Source organism: Nothoprocta perdicaria, unplaced genomic scaffold (genome assembly GCF_003342845.1).
Source record: "Nothoprocta perdicaria isolate Ctin4 unplaced genomic scaffold, notPer1 scaffold_147, whole genome shotgun sequence".
Lineage (NCBI taxonomy): Eukaryota > Metazoa > Chordata > Aves > Tinamiformes > Tinamidae > Nothoprocta > Nothoprocta perdicaria.
This window is the reverse complement of record NW_020454616.1, coordinates 191,232-210,557: the sequence shown is the minus strand read 5'-3', so window position 1 is coordinate 210,557 and position 19,326 is coordinate 191,232.

Sequence of the window (19,326 nt, the reverse complement as noted above, 5' to 3'; positions counted from 1 at the left end):
ACCCGCTTGGATGCAGCCCTGTGCCACGTGCTCTAGGTGACCCTGCATGAGCAGGGGGGTTGGACTCGATGACCTCTGAGGTCCCTTCCAACCTTCGACATTCTATGATTCTATGATTCTATGATTCCATTTTATTAAAAAATTAAGGTTTTATAATAGAAGATAATCCTGCTCCTGTGAACCAATTGGAAGGTGTAAAAAGAATATATATTGATTTGACCATTTTGTGATTTCTGCCTGTTGGTCTCTTACTCCCTTGTCCAAGTAATAAAAACCTCTTAGCATACTGTAAGGTATCTGGTATGTGATATAGCACCGATTATGTGAGAGTAACCAAAGCTTCAAAGGTGGCATGTGAACATTGTTGGGCTGTTGAAGATGACCGTCTGGCACACAGGACGGTGCCTGCTGAAGAATGCAGCCATGCTAGGGAAAGTCATCATCCCCTTCTTATTCTTTTTTATACACTGGGCAGGAAAATTCCCATACCCATTAGGCTTTTTGTTCACTATCTCTATCACTCATAAGCAGCTGTCACATATCATGTTTTCCACCCTCTCAAGCATCAGATATGGTACTACTGAATAGCTGCAGCACATTGATGCTGGAATTGTGGTTACACTGGGTTGCTGAGTGACTATTAGCTGTGGCAGGTCGACAGAATTCTTCCTAGTAGTACTCCTAAGGGGGCCCTAAGAAGAGAAGCATAATGATTTTTGAAGTTTCTTTCCCTATCTCACTGCCAAGAGCTTCCAAATATAACCCCTATTGCTCTTGCTGTTAGAGCGGAGGCTGGAGCTATGAGCTTGTAGAGTTTTTACTGAGCTCAGCATGGATTCTGGCATTTCAAAGCTAGCACAATTCTTCTCATAATTCAAGCAGAAAAGTACTTACACTGGTTGCCTTGCAGTGGGCTAGGTCAACTGTCCTGATGAATTTACAGTTTTTAACAATTCATGCTTGACTCACTCTGACTCCTAGCCCTCCCACAGCGGGAATAACAGACTATGCAGTACCTCGCCTAATTGGTAATGCAAGAAAATAATAAAAATAAAAAAGGGAAAGAGATCTATTTCTAAATTAACATAAGAGAGCATAATCAGCATGGGTAAGAATAACTCAGATCATATGTCTTTTGTTTGTACAAAGGAGAAATACAGATTATTATAAGAAAGGATGACCACAAAATATAAAATATGTTGCTATATACCTTTCAGAACAAGAAAAAAAATCCCCACACTTTTTTTTTTTTTCTGAAGGCCTCACTATATAACTTTTTTTTATTATTATTATTTTGGTATTAGCCACTTTAGCAACAAGAAGGAAATAAAATTCATCTTTGTACATCTAAAATTATTTTAAAAGTGACTCTGCAGAGCCAAGGTCTCTCTAACTCTTATAAAAGCAATATTCTAGCTTTTTTTTTTTTTTTTTTTTTTTTTGGTTTTCTTAAAAGTGCTTATCAAGATGAATGAGAACAGTGGTGTGTAATTTCAAAAATGTAATTGCTTTTCTCTCTCACTTTCTCTAAGCATTTTCAAGGTCACCCACAAAAAAGGGACAGATAACCCTATAATCCAAGTCTTCTGGTGTTCCATGTCAGTTCATATTATACCCTAAATATAGTCTTGTAACTTGAATTGTTCAGTTCTACTTTTTCCTCTCTCAGAAGTAAATAGGAAATCTATTTTGCTTCATCAGACTCACAGAAAGATACTTCCCTAGGAGGTGTCAGGAAAGGAGAGCCCAACTTGCTGCACTGCCCCTTTGAGAACAAAGCTGAGTGGTTTCCAGGGTCAACATACCTCAGTGTTCTACTAAACTGGGTTCTTGTGGATTCTTACAGAACAGACTGTGACAACGCAGATGAAATGTGAAAGGAAAAGAAATATAGTTGCTGACATGCACATTGATTTTGTTTGTAAAATTGCTGTGTGATCATACAAAGAAGCAGGAAGCAGAATACTTACCTACTGCACTTAGCGTTGTGGAGGAACAGCTGTTATGAAAGCATTACTCACTCTTCACACCACATAGTCTGGGCAAAACCTGGCCAGCTTACTGTGGCCCTTGCAATTCCATTGTTCTTTTTGAGCTGTATTTGAGCACTCTGTCTTCATGGTAGAGGTTTATGGAGCCTTGTTAGAGTTATCTACAAGGTGCTGCCCTGGTCCGAAGATCCTGGCTGAGACCAGGAGACATTCTTACCATATAATTCACTTGAGATTTGCTTCTTTGCCTATCATCAGACATGGTCAGACAGAAAAATCTGCTTCTTGTAAGATGCAGTCACCTCTCTGCAGAGGTTTCCTCCTCAGTCACTGTTTCTTTTGTTGCGAGGTCGTATGGCTTTCATGAAGCTGGACCATTAGAACCTTTCTTTTGAGCTGTTTCATCCTTCTCCTGAAACGTGAAGAGACTCATCAATCCTCAGAAGAAAAGAGATAGCCTACTTAGGTAATTACCAAGCTGATTTGGAAAGGAAAGCATGTACAAAAGGTATCCATTGTTGCAATTCCCTCATTCCCAGTAGCCCTCTTTCCTGAAAACAGAAACAGGAAGGGAGAAACAGTGTTCTGATGTCAAATCTTTTAGGCTTCCTTGAACTATTCAAGGACAAATTTCATTTTCCTTGTCCTAAAAAGGCAGAAAAGATGTTTGGAGCAGAGTAATTTTTCAAATATTTGGCAGTGTTATGTATCAGGCCTATTTATGAATAATCAACTGAGATAATTAAAACTGTTAGTAGTCATCAGTTTCTTTGATAAGACCATGTGGGGAACTCAAAGAATTAGCTAGAATCAGCCATCCTTACAGAAGTACAAAAGCTGCATGGAAAAATAATATATTATTTGGAATACTGTGTGCGGTTCTGGGCTCCCCAGTATAAGACCTGGAATACTGTGTGCAGTTCTGGGCTCCCCAGTATAAGAGGGATGTGGAGCTCCTAGACGGGGTCCAGCAGAGAGCAACTAAGATGATTAAGGGAATGGAACATCTCTCGTATGAGGAGAGACTGAGCAAGTTGGGCCTGTTTTCTCTGGAGAAGAGAAGGCTGAGAGGGGATCTGATTAACATGTATAAGTTCATGAAGGGAGAATGCACGGAAGAAGGGGATACGCTCTTCTCATTGGTGGCTAGTGATAGGACAAGGGGAAATGGGCATAAGTTGAAGCACAGGAAGTTCCATCTCCAGGTGAGGAAGAACTTCTTTACTGTGAGGGTGACAGAGCAGTGGATCAGGCTGCCCAGGGAGGTTGTGGAGCCTCCTTCTCTGGAGGTCTTCAAAACCCGCCTTGATGCCACCCTGTGCCACATGCTCTAGGTGTGCATGCTTGAGTGGGAAGGATCTCTAGAGGTCCCTTCCAACCTTGAATATTGTGTGATTCTGTGATTATATATATTCGATTATTAATTCTCCTTCAGAATTTAATTCTTTGTTTGAAATAAATTTTGAAAAAGTCAGAGTTTTGTAGCCAAACTTTTGCTCAGGTGTTCTATGCCAACTACTATGTTGATTATTATGGGAGAGTTCTAATGAAAAGAAGTGTGTTACTACTATAACCATTGAATCTATTGTATCTTTGGGATAAAAGAAAGCATAATAGCCTACAGCATGTCACCTCATGTACCGTGGACTATGCTTCTTGATCATACCCAATGTGCCATGTTGTTACCAGTTTCTGTATTGCTGACCCTTCTCCTCCTTGCCTCTTTATTCTGAATTTGCATGTTACTTTCATTGTGTTACTGTTGAGCAGAGTAAGGACACATTTTTACATAAAAATATATGTACATGAAAGCAATAAAATAGCCTTTTGATGAGAGGAAGGTGAAGCTTTATCCCAATCCGCTTAAGTTAAACTGTATTGCCTGAAAAATTCTAGGCTTCCAGTAATCATAGAGATGCATGTAACCCAGTGATCTCATAATATCTCAGCATTGTTTTTAGCTAACACAGTGAGTTAAATGTGCCTAATCATCCCAGTATACTGTAGACATTCTGTCTAGGAATACATGGCATATACAACTGTCTGCATGTCCACAACTGATACCATGTTAAATGTCTACCTAAGTAATAGTCACTCATCAATTCCAGCAACAAGATGAATGATAATTAAAAAATAAAAAGTATTTAGTAGACAGTATATCACATTCAGGACTGTCACTGTTTTTTTTTTTCCTCTTGCACTATAACTGTAGGCACTCCTGTAAGGAATTGTGGAAGTGCTAAATATTTTGCAGCTTGTACGTATTCTTCTGTTATTGTGATCAATAAGGATATTCTAAATGGAACTCCATTGACAAAATATATGTGAGGGAAAAGACTATTGGTAGGGATTCTTCTGAAGAACTGCTTGTTCTAAATTAGGAAATTTAGTTCCTGTTTCAATCTATGAGAACTCTGATTCATTAATCTTTAGACATACTGAAAAATCCCATCTGTTTTAATAATCAAGGGAGAAGAGAAATGGTCGAGGGATCTGTGATTATGATTGATCTTTGTTAGGTAATCTATGGAGGACACTCTTTTAGATTATGTTGATTGACTGTATTTGAGTTTGTGATGTTCAATTTATTCTAAGGGTTCCAAAGTCTGGATTCCTGTCAATTATCATTGTTACAAATTGATAAAAGAATATTCCCCAAACCATAGCAAATTGAACTTGGAGATTTTTGCCAGTGAAATTATTCCTAAATCAATTATTCATAAGTAGTTCAAATGATGATCAAGTTTAATACAATGCCTATTCAACAGGAGTAGGAAAGCTATTCAGAAGGCCTTTTTTGAAGAGCCTGTGCCTTGTTCCATGGCAATTGTAACTTGATAACTAGGCAAATGGCTCTTTTTTTTTTCCCATTATTTTGCGCTGTTTTTGCTTATGTACATTTTACTTCAGTTCCTGACATAGATTTCAAGTAATGGCTTTTCTTGAAAATGGCAAAGGAAACTCAAATGCATTTTTTTGCTTTGTCTGTAGCCAAAGGTATTGTTACAAACAGAAACCGCCAATAATTTTCAGTATTGTTTTTTATTTCCCTGGAAAACTATTGATGCTTTGAAAACTATTTGATGCTTTGAAACAGCATCAATTTTTAGGGATTCCTACATGTCAAAACCTTCATGGCTTGCTTTAAGAGTGATTATGAAGCCATATATGGAAGTCATAAAACCTTTCATAAAACTGTCATATCTTCTGTCTCAGTTTTCATTTTGAAGTCTAGAAAATGATAGCTATTTCAGGAAGCTACATTAAATCTTCTTTTGCTCTTTCTATATCTCTCAGCAATTACCATAATGACAAAATAATTCCAGTGGATCTCTAAGGGCAGGTGATAGAAAGATCAACAGTGTTGTGGAAAAAGAGGAAAGCATCATTGTGGGCATCGTCTCTGGTCCTGTAGGAGTGAGAATCTCATCTTTTTTCACTGAACCCTTATTATGAGAAGATTTTTTTAAAACAGTGGTATGTGCAAAGAATGTCTTAATAACAATCAAGGACTAACTGATTACATTTCATATATTTGAGAAAATTCAAAGCTATTTTCAGTTCTATCCTGTTTGGGACTGGAAAATGAAATGCAAATTAACAACTCCAATCAGCTCAGCTAAGAAGGAGTTTGATAAGTTTCTGGATTTAACTGGTAGTACATTTTCCTGAAAGAAAGAAAGGACAAGAAGAAAATGATGTCCCATGCTTTTGATATTTACCTACCTTCTGAATCCAATGACACAGTGCACTTACACAAGCCAAATTAATCTGTTTATTAATAAGTATCTTGAGGGTTTTATTCTATTAGAAAGAGTCTGTATACATCATGCTTTTCCAAAATAATCCTATAAGTACATTTACTGAAGTAGATAAATCTTGAGCTGTCTTCTGGACTGTAGAAAATATGTAATAACTTGCTGTAATAATATTAACAGAGAACTAACAGAGTTAGTAGAGAGCTAACAGAGAAGTAGAGAAAGGTTCAGATACTAACACACTATATAATCCACCTCAATCAATTTTTTTTTTTTAAGAGTTGTAATTTAAGGATAAGACATTTTTTAGTTTTTCTGCCTTGCTCAGGGCTTTGCTGCAGAATGACAGGTCTTTCTTCCTCTGTAGAGTGAGTGCTCTAATTACACCTACTATAAGTCACAGCTACACTGCTACTGCATCAATGCAAATGTCAGATGTCTTTTTACTTTAAACTGTCTAATCTCCAATAACAGTGTCTCCTTTTCAGGAATAGTTTTTTTAGGAAATATCTTTATATTTAGATACCCTTTGTCTCCTTCATCTTTATGTCACTAATTGTGTCCATATCATATTTCTTTCCAGAGGTCTGAGAGTAGCATTTTGAAAGTTTATATGTTAAATACCAAGGTCAAAAGAAAGAGAAGACATGTTATGATTGTTTAATGGAAAGTAGTGGGATTCAAAGAAGAAGTTAAATGGAATATTACTCATCTATAAATAAAAAAGTACGAATTCAGGGATATTTAACAACTTCACTTTAATACAGACCTAATCAGTATATTTCAACAAATTCATTTAATACATCATTTAATAATATTTCTCCCACTCTTCTTTTTCTGTACATTTTGAAAGTTTGTAGAATCACAGTGTATGTTGCAAAGCAAGAACATCTTTGATAGTAGTTAATTCTCCCTAGATTTGATTCCTGGCAAACAAAAATAACTTTTTTTTTTCATTTTGTTTTTGAAATGGGCTTATTATATTTTTTACTGATTAGTACATAAATCTCCCCTAAGATGTGACTATTTTTCTAATAGATGTTGCAGAAAATAAGCAATTTTCATCTTAGCTAAAGGTATTGTGCTTCCTAATATAATGCCTGTTCTAATCAGAGCTATGGGACAATGTCGTTTTAGTATTCTCTGTAACTGTCCTGCTACTTTGACTTTCAGTCTCAAATACTTAATGTTTAGGATAGAATTAAAAAAAATATTTTTAAGGAAAAGAGAATATTAACTTGCTTTTCATCCCAAGCAAACGCAAAATGTGATATGAAATTATGGAAAACATATTTTGCTCATATTTGTACTACCCCTCAGTGAGCACTTTGATCAGACCTTTATAGTCAGCCCCCACTAAGTCCTGTTACTAAGCTCCTTTCAGCATAATAGAAGCCTCATAGCTCAGTGGACTTACCTGTTTCAATCAAACCTTGTGTGGTACTTTATGGTACTACTACATTGGGTAGTGATCCAAATAGCATTCATAAGACATTGTCATAGTATGCTCATAAAGCTCTGAAAGAGTTAAATTATTCGGTAACTTGCTACCCACAATCTTTTCCAGTAGGTGGGAGGAGACAGAGACTCTAACATGCACAAGTGCCCTGACATCCTGTGAACACCTGTGGGAGTCTGGGAAGTCAGTAATGAATGAGAAACAGATGATTTCTGAAAGCACATGTCGTTCTTTAACTTGGCCACAGCTTAAGTATGAGGTCACATATTGAAAGATTGTCAACAAATTACCCTTTTGTTTTGCATGGCATCACCCTGCTCTTATGGGGTTCTTTAAGCTCTGCTGCTGCTGCAGCAGCCTTACCTGAGATATATAGCTATACCTCTAGCCTTACCAGCTAGAAATATGGAGATATAGAGATATGGTCATGGAAGAACAGTGAAAAGAAAAAGCTTAATTATACCATGGTTGAAACAAAAGAGGGCTCAGGATCCTTCAGCTTCCACAGATACCTAGTGACAAAGGATGTGAGACCAAGGGAAGTTCTGAAAAATAAGTTAAATAAAAAATGTGGGAGAAGAGGCTAACATATACACTCATTCATTCTACTAAAAATTACATTCTTTTGATAGCTCAAGTTTCAAAAATCAGTTACTTTCATATAGCTTATTCCCTTTTTGTCATTGCAAAGTATGATGTTTTATATAGCAGAGAGAGTAATAGTGTAAATAGTGTAAAACTGGTAATAAAGAGAAGGTTGGTCAGTCTCAATAAATACTGCCTTTTTCTGTTCTTCTTTTTTTTCTTTTTCTTTTTTTTAATAATGCTTTTATACTTTCTTCTTGCTGAGGAGGAATCTTGAATGATTTGTAAATCTAAACTAGGATTTCTCCATCGCCCCCCATCCTCTCTCCCCACCCCTTTCTCCACACACACCTTTGAATTTTTGGCAAGTGAAAATCACTTAATTTTTTTTAGCTTGAGGAACATTCTCTGAGGGTTGGTAAGTCGTATGTCCATTGTAAGACATTTCTTGTATCTCTGAGAAGCTGCATTCTTTTTATAGTAAAAGTATGTTTCCCATCCAACTTGCAGTTATGTAAAATATAATTTCATTTCATTTTCAAAATTACATGAAAGTTTTCATATAACAATAAACCATCAACTCAGAATTCATAGTAGCAAAGTTCTTTTTGAAAAGATGAAATTGGGAAATAAAGCACTTCTGGCTCACAAAAGCATTGTTCATTTACTCTGGTCCTCATGTTTCACAGATTTTTTTTCTAGAGAATTCCACTGATTAGCAATTTTTTGAAAGAATATTGTTCATTAATATGAATATTATTAAAAAGATTTTGGTTTGGGTATTTTGTAAATTACTAAATTATTAAAAGGATTTTTGATCCTTTGTAAATCATGAGAATCAGGCAGAAGAATGTCTTTTTATTAAAGCAGATAAAACTTGTGCTGTCTCTGAATGTCTCAATTATAAAATTTGGCAGTTTTTTAAATCAGCAATAAAGATATAAGAAGATTCTCTTGAACACTTTCAGTTGTCAAAGTTGAATTGCATTTAGATTTTAAATCATACACACTGGTGCTGAAACTGAAGTGTAGGGACCTACATTTGTGACAACAGATCCATAGTTCAATTAACTATTAAGTATGAACTTTACTTTTTTCAAGAGCAATCAGATCTATACAATCTGTAGGATCATATACATAAGGAAGCAATATTTGCTCAACACTTTAGTAAAGAGCAGATAAATGTATGCATTTTTTTTTAAGTGCACACCCTTAGATGCGTAGGGTAACCATCAGTGCTGTGCTTGTCCACTGCTAATTGTTACTTTTCTTCTATGTTATAACGATTAAACTTAAGAATAATTTTCCTTGAGGTATGTAAGGAATTTGGGGATGCAGAACAGAAAAATGCTACAGAAAGTCCTTCAAGGCACAAGTAAGGAACACTCTCTCTGTCTTTTGCTCTGCTTCAGTCACACTTTTCTCATGATTAAAATTCAGGCATAGATACCTTAAGCACAACAAGCCTGCCTTGTGCTAGGCTGACTGCTTGCTGGAGATAGTGGTTTCACTCTGAGGACAGATGCTGCTGCCAATACTATACGCTTCTTCTAGGGTCTGACCAAGGGCTGACCACTGTTTCTAGGGTATGAGCAAGGACTGACCACTGTAGTTGATGCCTGGTACCAGGATGCAGCAAGTATTTGACTGCACAGTGAAAAAAGAGCTTTCATTTCCTGATTTGGAAATGAAGAAATTTGATTTGGAAATTTGATTTGGAAATGAAATCCATCTTCACCTGAAGATGGATTGGCTTCTACAGGTCCTGGGAATAGAAAATGATCTGACTCTAGGCTAGTTGTAATGGCAACACAAGCGAGTGTGATGATGATAACATTCTGTTTATGAACATTAAAATTCAGAAGCATTTGAAGAGAAGTGCAGAGTGCTGTGCTAAATGAAATTTTGAGATACAAACATCATGAACAGTTTCACACACACGTACAAAATCAGGATTTTGAGAAGGGTCAAGGCTTTTGACACTGTCCCTAACAGCATCCTCCTGGGCAAGCTCCAAAGGTGTGGGATAGATGTGTGGACAGGGAGGTGGGTTAGGAATTGGCTCGATGGCAGGGTGCAGAGAGTGGTTGTCAATGGTGCGGAGTCCAGCTGGAGGCCTGTACTTAGTGGTGTCCCCCAGGGGTCAGTTCTTGTTCCGGTCCTGTTCAACTTATTCATTAACGACCTGGATGAAGGGCTGGAGTGCTCCCTCAGCAAGTTTGCCGACGATACCAAACTGGGTGGAGTAGCTGATAGCCCTGAGGGCTGTGCTGCCATCCAGAGGGACCTGGACAGACTGGAGGACTGGGCGGTGAGAAACCTCATGAGGTTCAACAAGGGCAAGTGCAGGGTCCTGCACTTGGGGAGGAATAACCCTGGACACCAGTACAGATTAGGCGTGGACCTGCTGGAGAGCAGTTCCGCAGAGAGGGACCTGGGTGTCATGGTGGACGACAAGTTGACCATGAGGCAGCAGTGTGCCCTGGTGGCCAAGAAGGCCAACGGGATCCTGGGATGCATTAAGAAGAGCGTCTCCAGCAGGTCGAGGGAAGTGATCATCCCCCTCTACTCAGCCCTGGTGAGGCCACATCTGGAGTACTGCGTCCAGTTCTGGGCTCCACAGTACAAGAGGGATGTGGAGCTGCTGGAGAGAGTCCAGCGCAGGGCTACCAGGATGATCAGAGGCCTGGAACATCTGCCCTATGAGCAAAGGCTGAGAGAGCTGGGTCTGTTCAGCCTGGAGAAGAGGAGGCTGAGGGGGGACCTGATCAGCGTGTATAAATACCTCAAGGGAGGCAGTGAGGAGGAGGGGGGCGGCCTCTTTTCAGTGACGGACAGTGATAGGACTTGAGGAAATGGCTTCAAACTGAAGCATCGGAAGTTCCACAGGAACTTAAGGAAGCATTTCTTCACTGTGAGGGTGACAAAGCACTGGAACAGGCTGCCCAGAGAGGTTGTGGAGTCTCCTTCTTTGGAGATCTTTAAAACCTGCTTGGATGCAGCCCTGTGCCACGTGCTCTAGGTGACCCTGCGTGAGCAGGGGGGTTGGACTCGATGACCTCTGAGGTCCCTTCCAACCTTCGGCATTCTATGATTCTATGATTATATGATTTTCTCCAAAATATATTTTTACTAACATTACTGCTAAAGAATGTATGTGTGTCCTTGTGTCTGTTGGGGAGGAGCATGTTTCAGGACCTATTCTATCAAATACCTGCTATCTAACCAGAGTTAGAACTGACAAAATGCTATGTACTTACAGGGGAGAACTGCCAAAGAGCTCAGTATCAGTATTTTCTTAGTTGGTAAGTTAAAATTCAGAGTCCAACCATAAGTTATCCTATTCAAATAACAATTTGAAAGGCATTTTACATCCTTCTTCTGCAAGAGATCACCGGAAGATATGGACAAACATGTACAATGGGATAAGGCAATGTGGAAACAATATGAGCTAGTTATTGCAGAATCTGCTGCAAAGTCATCTCTCTGGAGACAGTCAAGACTCTTAGCAGTAGAGAGTTAGTGGAAGGCCTCTCTCAGGGTCTGCTAAACTGAGAGCTACTGCTGTGGCTTAGTGGTACTTGTCACCCTCCTGGGAAGGATGCAGGCACATTCTTGTATCCTATACATCCAGGATGTAGTTGTAGGCTCTGAGGAACACACACTGCTGTAACAGACTTTGGGCTGCTTTTTGCGCTTCCACACAGTTGGGCAGCAGCAGAAGATGCCAAAACAGCATATTCATTAATTTGGTTTGTCTTCCCTGTAGTTGACTAGTATACTGGATACCTGAAGATACAGAGCAATTAATAGCCCACAAAGGGATTGCCAAAGTTTATGTTTTTTTCCCACTTTCTAGACTGAACTAGATGTATTCTATGAAGGTTACAGAAAGAGATATTCATAGGCAGGATATTTCTTCAATATAGTTAGGTTATATTCCTCTTTTGGGTTTTTGCTTTATTTTTTCTTTTACTAGTCCTACTTTCCTATTTGTTTACTTATGCACACATTGCTGTGCATTTATGTCTCTATGTAAATTTTATAAATAATATTCATTGTAATTACAAGAGTTTTGATTAAGCTTGATGTGTGTGTGTGTGTGTGTATATATATATGAGAGAGAGATACTTTTAAAAGGAAATCTATTTTCAGCATTCTGACAATTAGCAGTAAGTGTCACATTGAAAAGGGATACACTATGGTCTGCAACTCTTTACATATTAGGAATGAAAGATCTATTCAGAAGAGGAGGACAAATAGTAGATGTCCAATATTTATGTCTGCCTTTCCCATGAGTGGTATTTCAGTTGCATACAGGATAAGGGATTCTCAGCAGAGCAGAAAATGTCACAGTGGCCCAAGTAGACCTGAGACATAAAGTGTTATAATCCAAATGAATAGCGCTTTTTTTTTTTTTTTTTTTTTTTTTCAGTTGATGAAAACAAAACAGTTTAATCTGTCTTTGGAAACGATAAGAAGGGGAAAGCAAACAGCCTTGCAATAAATCTTGGAGGAGTGTAATGAATCAGCAGGTGGCAGCATTGTCCAAGGCCTAGCAGCTTTGGCTGGGTGACAAAGGCTTGTCATTTGTACTGGATGGATAGTTCCTCAGCCTTTCATAAATTTATTATTGTCCTTGTTGAGTGACACCGGGTGCAAATACTCCATCCCTTCTTTTGTGTTGGTCTGTGCCTCAGTCTGGCATTTTGAGAGTTCCAACTCTCCAAACTTGTCTGGCTCATTTGTTCCACTCCTTGTTTTTGGTATATGACACAACCCAAATTCTTCAGCTTGTCTTTACCCTAGATGGTTCTCAAGCCCACATAGAGGGATCTTAGGCTAGAGTTCACTGCAAAAGCCTAAAGTTGGATTTGTGCGAGGGAATGCCCTCACATATTGATCCGCAGAGTGGATGGGGAAGAGATTTGGCCTTGTTTATAGCAGTCCATTTTGAGTGAATTTGATCATCAAACTTAGTGTTCTAAGTACTGTCGTTAAACTAATTTGCAGAATTTTAAGGTCAGTCTGTTAGAGGATTTCCTAAAATCAGAGTCTTTTGCAGATGTATCTTTGAGATAACTTTAAGTCCTTATGAGTGAACAGTCTTGACCTAGGGCTTGTAGTAAGCAACCTAGATTTGATGTCAAATAGCAGCTTTAACAGAGTATTTTCTTTTTTAATCCTCTTTACCTCGCCATGAAATACGCATTGTGAGTATGGGTTCCACTTCTCAGGTTTTATCAGACTTAATAATCAAAGGTCAAGTGCCAAGAAATGAATCCCCCAAAATTTCAACTAGTCAGTTCACAGCAAAATTAGTTTATCTTCAACTACAGACCAATTAGACTTTGATTTTTCTTTTACCCCTGACATACTGGTGAAGTAATATACATATTTTTTTTCTTTTGAATGTTAGTAGTTTACCTACTACTGTAGACACATAATTATTCAGTCCTGATTAAACATTTTCAAGCTGTCTAACCAAGTCAGTCATGTGCACATACATTTTCACACTCGGTTCTCAAAGTAAATTAGTAACAATTGCTTATACGGTTAATAGTTCAGAAAATGAAGTTCTCCCTTTAGAAGTGCTGCCATAGTGTAGCCCCAAATTGACACTATATAGTTGTGCATGCAAGTTCTACTTAAAGTGATGCTAGACTGAAGCACTAGGATTCATTAAATTGAGCAGAGTTTCTCATTAAGTGTGTAAGATTGACAGTTAGAACTGACTATCATTTGTTTTTGTTTTTTATTTTTTTTTACGGTTGGTTTATTTTTAATACTATCAATGCTTTATTTAGAGCCAAACTACCATCTGATGGCTAAGAGGTATCTAGTTTATGGAAAAAAAATATTTGCATTACTGTTTGACTGGAAAAAACAAAAGGCAACTGGATTTTAGATTTAAGTTACTGATCTTCTCTTATTTTTTTTCCTCCATCTAGTTTAGACCCTGAACAATGTATGCTATCTGCTTTACAATGTGCAATATGTGCATGTAAATTTGTTTTTAAAGCGAACCTAGTTAGAGGTGTTAGCAAGTATATTTCATTTTAATTGTGCCCTATAAATCCTTTTTGGAAAAATCCAATTAGTATGGCTGTGTAGCAAGCTGGGACAAAAGAATTAGCTGATCTCTTCTTGCTCAGCAAAGTGGGTTGAGGAATATAAACATGAGACAGACTTGATAAAAAAAAATACTGCTTCTCTTTAAGGAATTAGATTTGCTTGGTGCCACTGTTTTACATCTTAACATAAAAGTCTATAGAAATGTACATTTTGGTATTAACAAATAACAAAAAAATGCTCTATCCTATGGTTATTTCCAAAGATGAAAGATATCAGTACCCCAAGACATTCATTTTTTTTTTTTCTTTCCATAGTTAGAGGACCTCAGTCACTGGAAAGCAGAACTTACAGCAGCAGTGTGCCCTGGTGGCCAAGAAGGCCAACGGGATCCTGGGGTGCATTAAGAAAAGCGTCTCCAGCAGGTCGAGGGAAGTGATCATCCCCCTCTACTCAGCCCTGGTGAGGCCACATCTGGAGTACTGCGTCCAGTTCTGGGCTCCCCAGTACAAGAGGGATGTGGAGCTGCTGGAGAGAGTCCAGCGCAGGGCTACGAGGATGATCAGAGGCCTGGAACATCTGCCCTATGAGCAGAGGCTGAGAGAGCTGGGTCTGTTCAGCCTGGAGAAGAGAAGGCTGAGGGGGGACCTGATCAGCCTCAAGGGAGGCAGTGAGGAGGAGGGGGGCGTCCTCTTTTCAGTGGTGGACAGTGATAGGACTCAAGGAAATGGCTTCAAACTGAAGCATCGGAAGTTCCACAGGAACTTAAGGAAGCATTTCTTCACTGTGAGGGTGACAAAGCACTGGAACAGGCTGCCCAGAGAGGTTGTGGAGTCTCCTTCTTTGGAGATCTTTAAAACCCGCTTGGATGCAGCCCTGTGCCACGTGCTCTAGGTGACCCTGTGTGAGCAGGGGGGTTGGACTCGATGACCTCTGAGGTCCCTTCCAACCTTCAGCATTCTATGATTCTATGATTCTATGATCTCTCATCATGAATCAGCCTTCAAGTTAAATACTGACTCTGGAAAGAAAAGTTATTCATGGGGGACATGCATGAGATGAAGAACTCTGGAAGGGACATCCTTCTCCAATATACAGATATCTTCAGAGAGAGTCTCTCTGTTAAAGGCATAGAAAATTTGATCAGGAGCTTAAGGTCATGAGGAAGTCTTCAGGGAAGGAGGAAGCAAGGACGTATTTTTGCCCTACTCTCTTGAGAGCTCACAACTGTTTGCAAAAGCACAATATTTGCACACCGCATATGTCAATAAAAATCTGCCATAGCGTGATAGCCTCCTAGAGAGGTCCAGAAGAATTAAATACAATGTTTTCCTTTGATGAATTTACATACTTCTGATTCAGGGTACGTTTAATAATAAGCATCATCAAATTGGCAGAGGGGGCACACTGCAATATATTGCAAGTGTAAGCTACTGTTTTTGTTTCAAGTGAAGCATTAGGAACCTTCTTTTTTTCTACTATATCACAGCTAGTGCCCTGAGCAATGCTTTCTTCTCTAAAGTGGTGCAAGAGCAACAAATGTAGTTTTTCCACATGCAAAGGTGGAACACATTTGGAGGACAAGAGATGAAATCTGAGGTAGATGAGTACAACAGATATGTAGAAGAGAGAGTAAGAACTGCTTGTATGCTTCATTTCCACAGAGCATACTCTTGATTTCCTTGTCCACAGGCAGGACTCCTGATTTCATTTGTAATAGAACATCATCTTTTCTCTACTTTTTAAATAACTCTCTTTGGAATATTTTTACAAAGCCATTCACAAGTTTAAAAAAAAAAAAAGTGGAATTAAAAAGCAGTTGCTCAGGATATGGAGAGGCAATTTACATGCAAATAAATGGTGCTGTTCTAAAAGGAGTAGTGAATTCTATGAAAGAGTTAAAAGACATAATGTGTATTTATTTAGCTGTTTTTCCCAACTCAGATGACAGATTTTACCAACCCTTTTAAGTTAAGCTTAGCTTAGTTTTAAGTGTCTTGACTGAACTTTAGCATAGTGTTGGGAACTCTTGGACAAAAAAAAGTGTCTCAGCATGTGTTGGGTTCATACAACTCTTGAGATGCTGGAAGCATAATCAGCATACTCTGTGAGGCTGACTGGAAAAGAATCTCCATTTTATTGTTGAAGTAGGTCACAGATCAGTCAAATGTGCAAAATCTTTGAGTTCACAGATTGTGAAACAAGAGGTTATTTGACTTCATATCCAAAGTGTCCAGGAACTGTGTTGGTAGCCAGGATAGCTGGGAACTGAATTTCTCACCATTTCCTACTGACTAGTTTAGATTCTTCTATGTTCTGCTTGCGGTATATGTGTAACTTTAAGAATAAAATAAAATAATAATACTTTAAGAATAAAAATAATTTCTTAGTTCATTTTAGGTATAGTGCATGCTGTAGTAACAAATCTGAGAATAAATACGGAGAATTATCACTGCATTCCTGCATTAATTGGGCAATTTAGAAATATCTTTCTAAAATGCTTTCCGATATGTTGATGGTAATTTGTTATGGCATTTTAGGGCCCTAATTAATTAGAGCTAGATAGAATTCTATAGCTATCATGTCTTCATGCCTGAAAGATAAATATGCGAGTATACTATTGCACATAGTATTGTTCATCTGTGCAAATAGTTTCATATCTTCCAGTAGCTAGCGGTTAGCCTCCATTGGTTCCTGTTTTAGAAATTAGTATGTGCAGTTAGCCTATGACAGAAGATGAGGTACTATGGGCATCTCTAATAAGAAATACTATTATATGGTCTCTTAGTATATAACTAAAAATACTGAATATGTGCTTTTTGGGTTGTTTTTCGCAACTGTTTGAAAATTATAATATGATCTAAACTTTCTGATATTTTTCAATCCTGTTATCCTGCCTCCTTTATAAAAGCTGTTTCACTGTGTCCTGTGTGATTTTTGTTGCTTGGAATTCTGAAAGTATCAAATAGGTATTCTCAATATTTAATATAAAGATATGTGTGAACATGCTTTAAGTGTTCCTACTTGAAAAGAGGGGTTGGACTACATGATTTCTAGAGGTCCCTTCCAACCTCAACCATTCTGTGTTTTTGTGAAAACACTGGAGAGCTGTAGCAAGTAGTCACATAAATTTAATGTTTTACTAACAGTTTTCTATTTAAATAATTTGTCTCAAAAGCACAGATGCAGTAATGAGGCTTACTTGGAAGAAGGTAATGGGTCATTGATTAGTGGAGCTGAAACAAGTTATATTCTAACTTGTAACAGAAGTAAAAATGCTGCTACCAAAGGGATATTGCACCTAAAAATTATGGTAGTTTGGCATCTACAACCCAGAAATGTGTCGAGCTTGGTAGGGCAGTTGACACAAGTTACTGTTTCTCTCTGTACTCAGATATAGAGATACCTGAATTTGTGGCACTCTCCATCATTCTCTAAGGCTGAAACCACTCATACCAATGAAAGTGCTGGTTTTAGGTGTTATCTTTACCTGCCTATCTGCCTGCCATTTCTTATGCCTCTTTCTGTCTACCAAAGAGGAGAAGACAAAGAGGAGTATTATGGTAGTTGCTAATTAAATTCAAAACTAAGTAACATTACTTGCTCTCCAAAACTAGCATAGCCAATTTATTTTATTCTGAAGAGTCACATTTACGCAAAGACCTGATGGAAAGTATCTGCTAATCTGGTGAGTTACGCTATTATCACACTTTCCCTAAGGACTGTTCAGTTAGGCAGCTTGAACAAAGCACGGGCAATTTATAGCCTGACAATATTTTTAAAGTATCCTGGAAATATATTTGTAAAATATCCAGGAGACATGACGTGCCTTTAGCACATATCGGCAAATCACATCAGGATCTGGTTCCCTAAAGATTATGGTGGTTAAGTAAATGATCTCACATGTATATTTCTAGATGCAAGCTCCAATTTTGTGATAAATCAAAGCAGTTCATGTCCTGGTTCATGGAGGTCAGCAAAACTAAGGTAGATTTGCTTCTTTGATACAACTTTTGATACAACTATTAAACTACCTATTTTCTGAGTTTTTGTATCTTCTTCTATCTCCCCAGTGCACCAACACAATCAGTGGATGCATTATTTATAGAAGGTGTTTGCATGCAGGTATGCCAAGAGGGATCTGGTTTTCAGTAAGTCACATTTTTGTAAATAATGCAGTCTTCCTATTTGCCTCTTTCATTTTTGAAAAGATAAAATCAATTCCTTTGTCATTTCCATGAACAAATAGAGATTTGCTTAAGCTTTGAAAACAGAAGAGAAAGGAAAGAGTATAGCACCAGTGAAATTTTATTTCAACCCTGAATGAAAATATTGCCTTAGAAAGAATCATTCAGGTACCATGTATATGCCATGTGTGAAGTGCATAAATACCTATTTCTTATTAGTGAAGAATTTATACATGTACCTGAATGATTCTTTCTAAGGCAATATTTTCATTCAGGGTTGAAATACTATATGGCTTCTCTAAGGGAAAATTAATCTACAATTTTCTATAGAGTAAGCATGGGATAAAGTAAACAGAGCTTTAATATCTCTTTTGAAGGACATGCTATAAAAATAAAAGTGACACATTTTTTACTTGCTTTAAGTGGACAATTTTTCATGCCATAAGTATTGGAAATTACACATTTATTTTATTCATTAGTACTTGTAAAAAAAATGAATTACTCTTAGCCTATTCTAGTTTTATGGAAAATGAAGAATGACTGGATTCAAATATTATTAGCTAAATTAAGTAATTTTTTATGAGGCATTTATTTCTAGACTGTGAGGAATTCCAGATGCAAATAAACTCTTTTGACCAGGGTAGAAATAGGTTCAGTAAAAGCACAGTGTTTCCTATTCTCATTTTATAACATTCATCTCATTAGATCACGCAAGGTCTGTATTTTGCAGTAAAAGGCAGACAACAAGAAGTAAGAAGGAAGACAGGCATGGAAAGAGATAGAATTTTCCTTTATCAGTAAGAAATATATCACTCCAAAACTGGGAAACCATAATGTAAAACAATATTAGTTAAAATTAGAGAGGAGAAACATATTCTACCAGTGTGATAAGAGGTTACTCTGCTGCTGCTCTTTTGCTTCTTATTTACTGATGTGCTGTAATACAAGGCAACACAAGTATATCAGTGCACGGTAGTATATTTAAACTTTCCCTAAAAAGGTTGACTCTGATCACATAGTTAATACAACCCAGTGCCAGAGAGAAAAATCAGGCTATGTTGTAGAAAGAACAAGTGAAAGAGCGCTTGCATAGGTTCATGTGAGGTAGAAGAAATTCACCCAATGATGCTTACAGAGCTTGCTGAAGCAGTTGAAGGCCAGTAGCCTCTGAAACACTGCGGAAGTTTTCACAGGATGAGAAATGGCAAAACTTCACAATTTCAAATAGGACAAAGGGGAAGAATTGTACCTGTTTAGAGTAACTTCAATTCCTA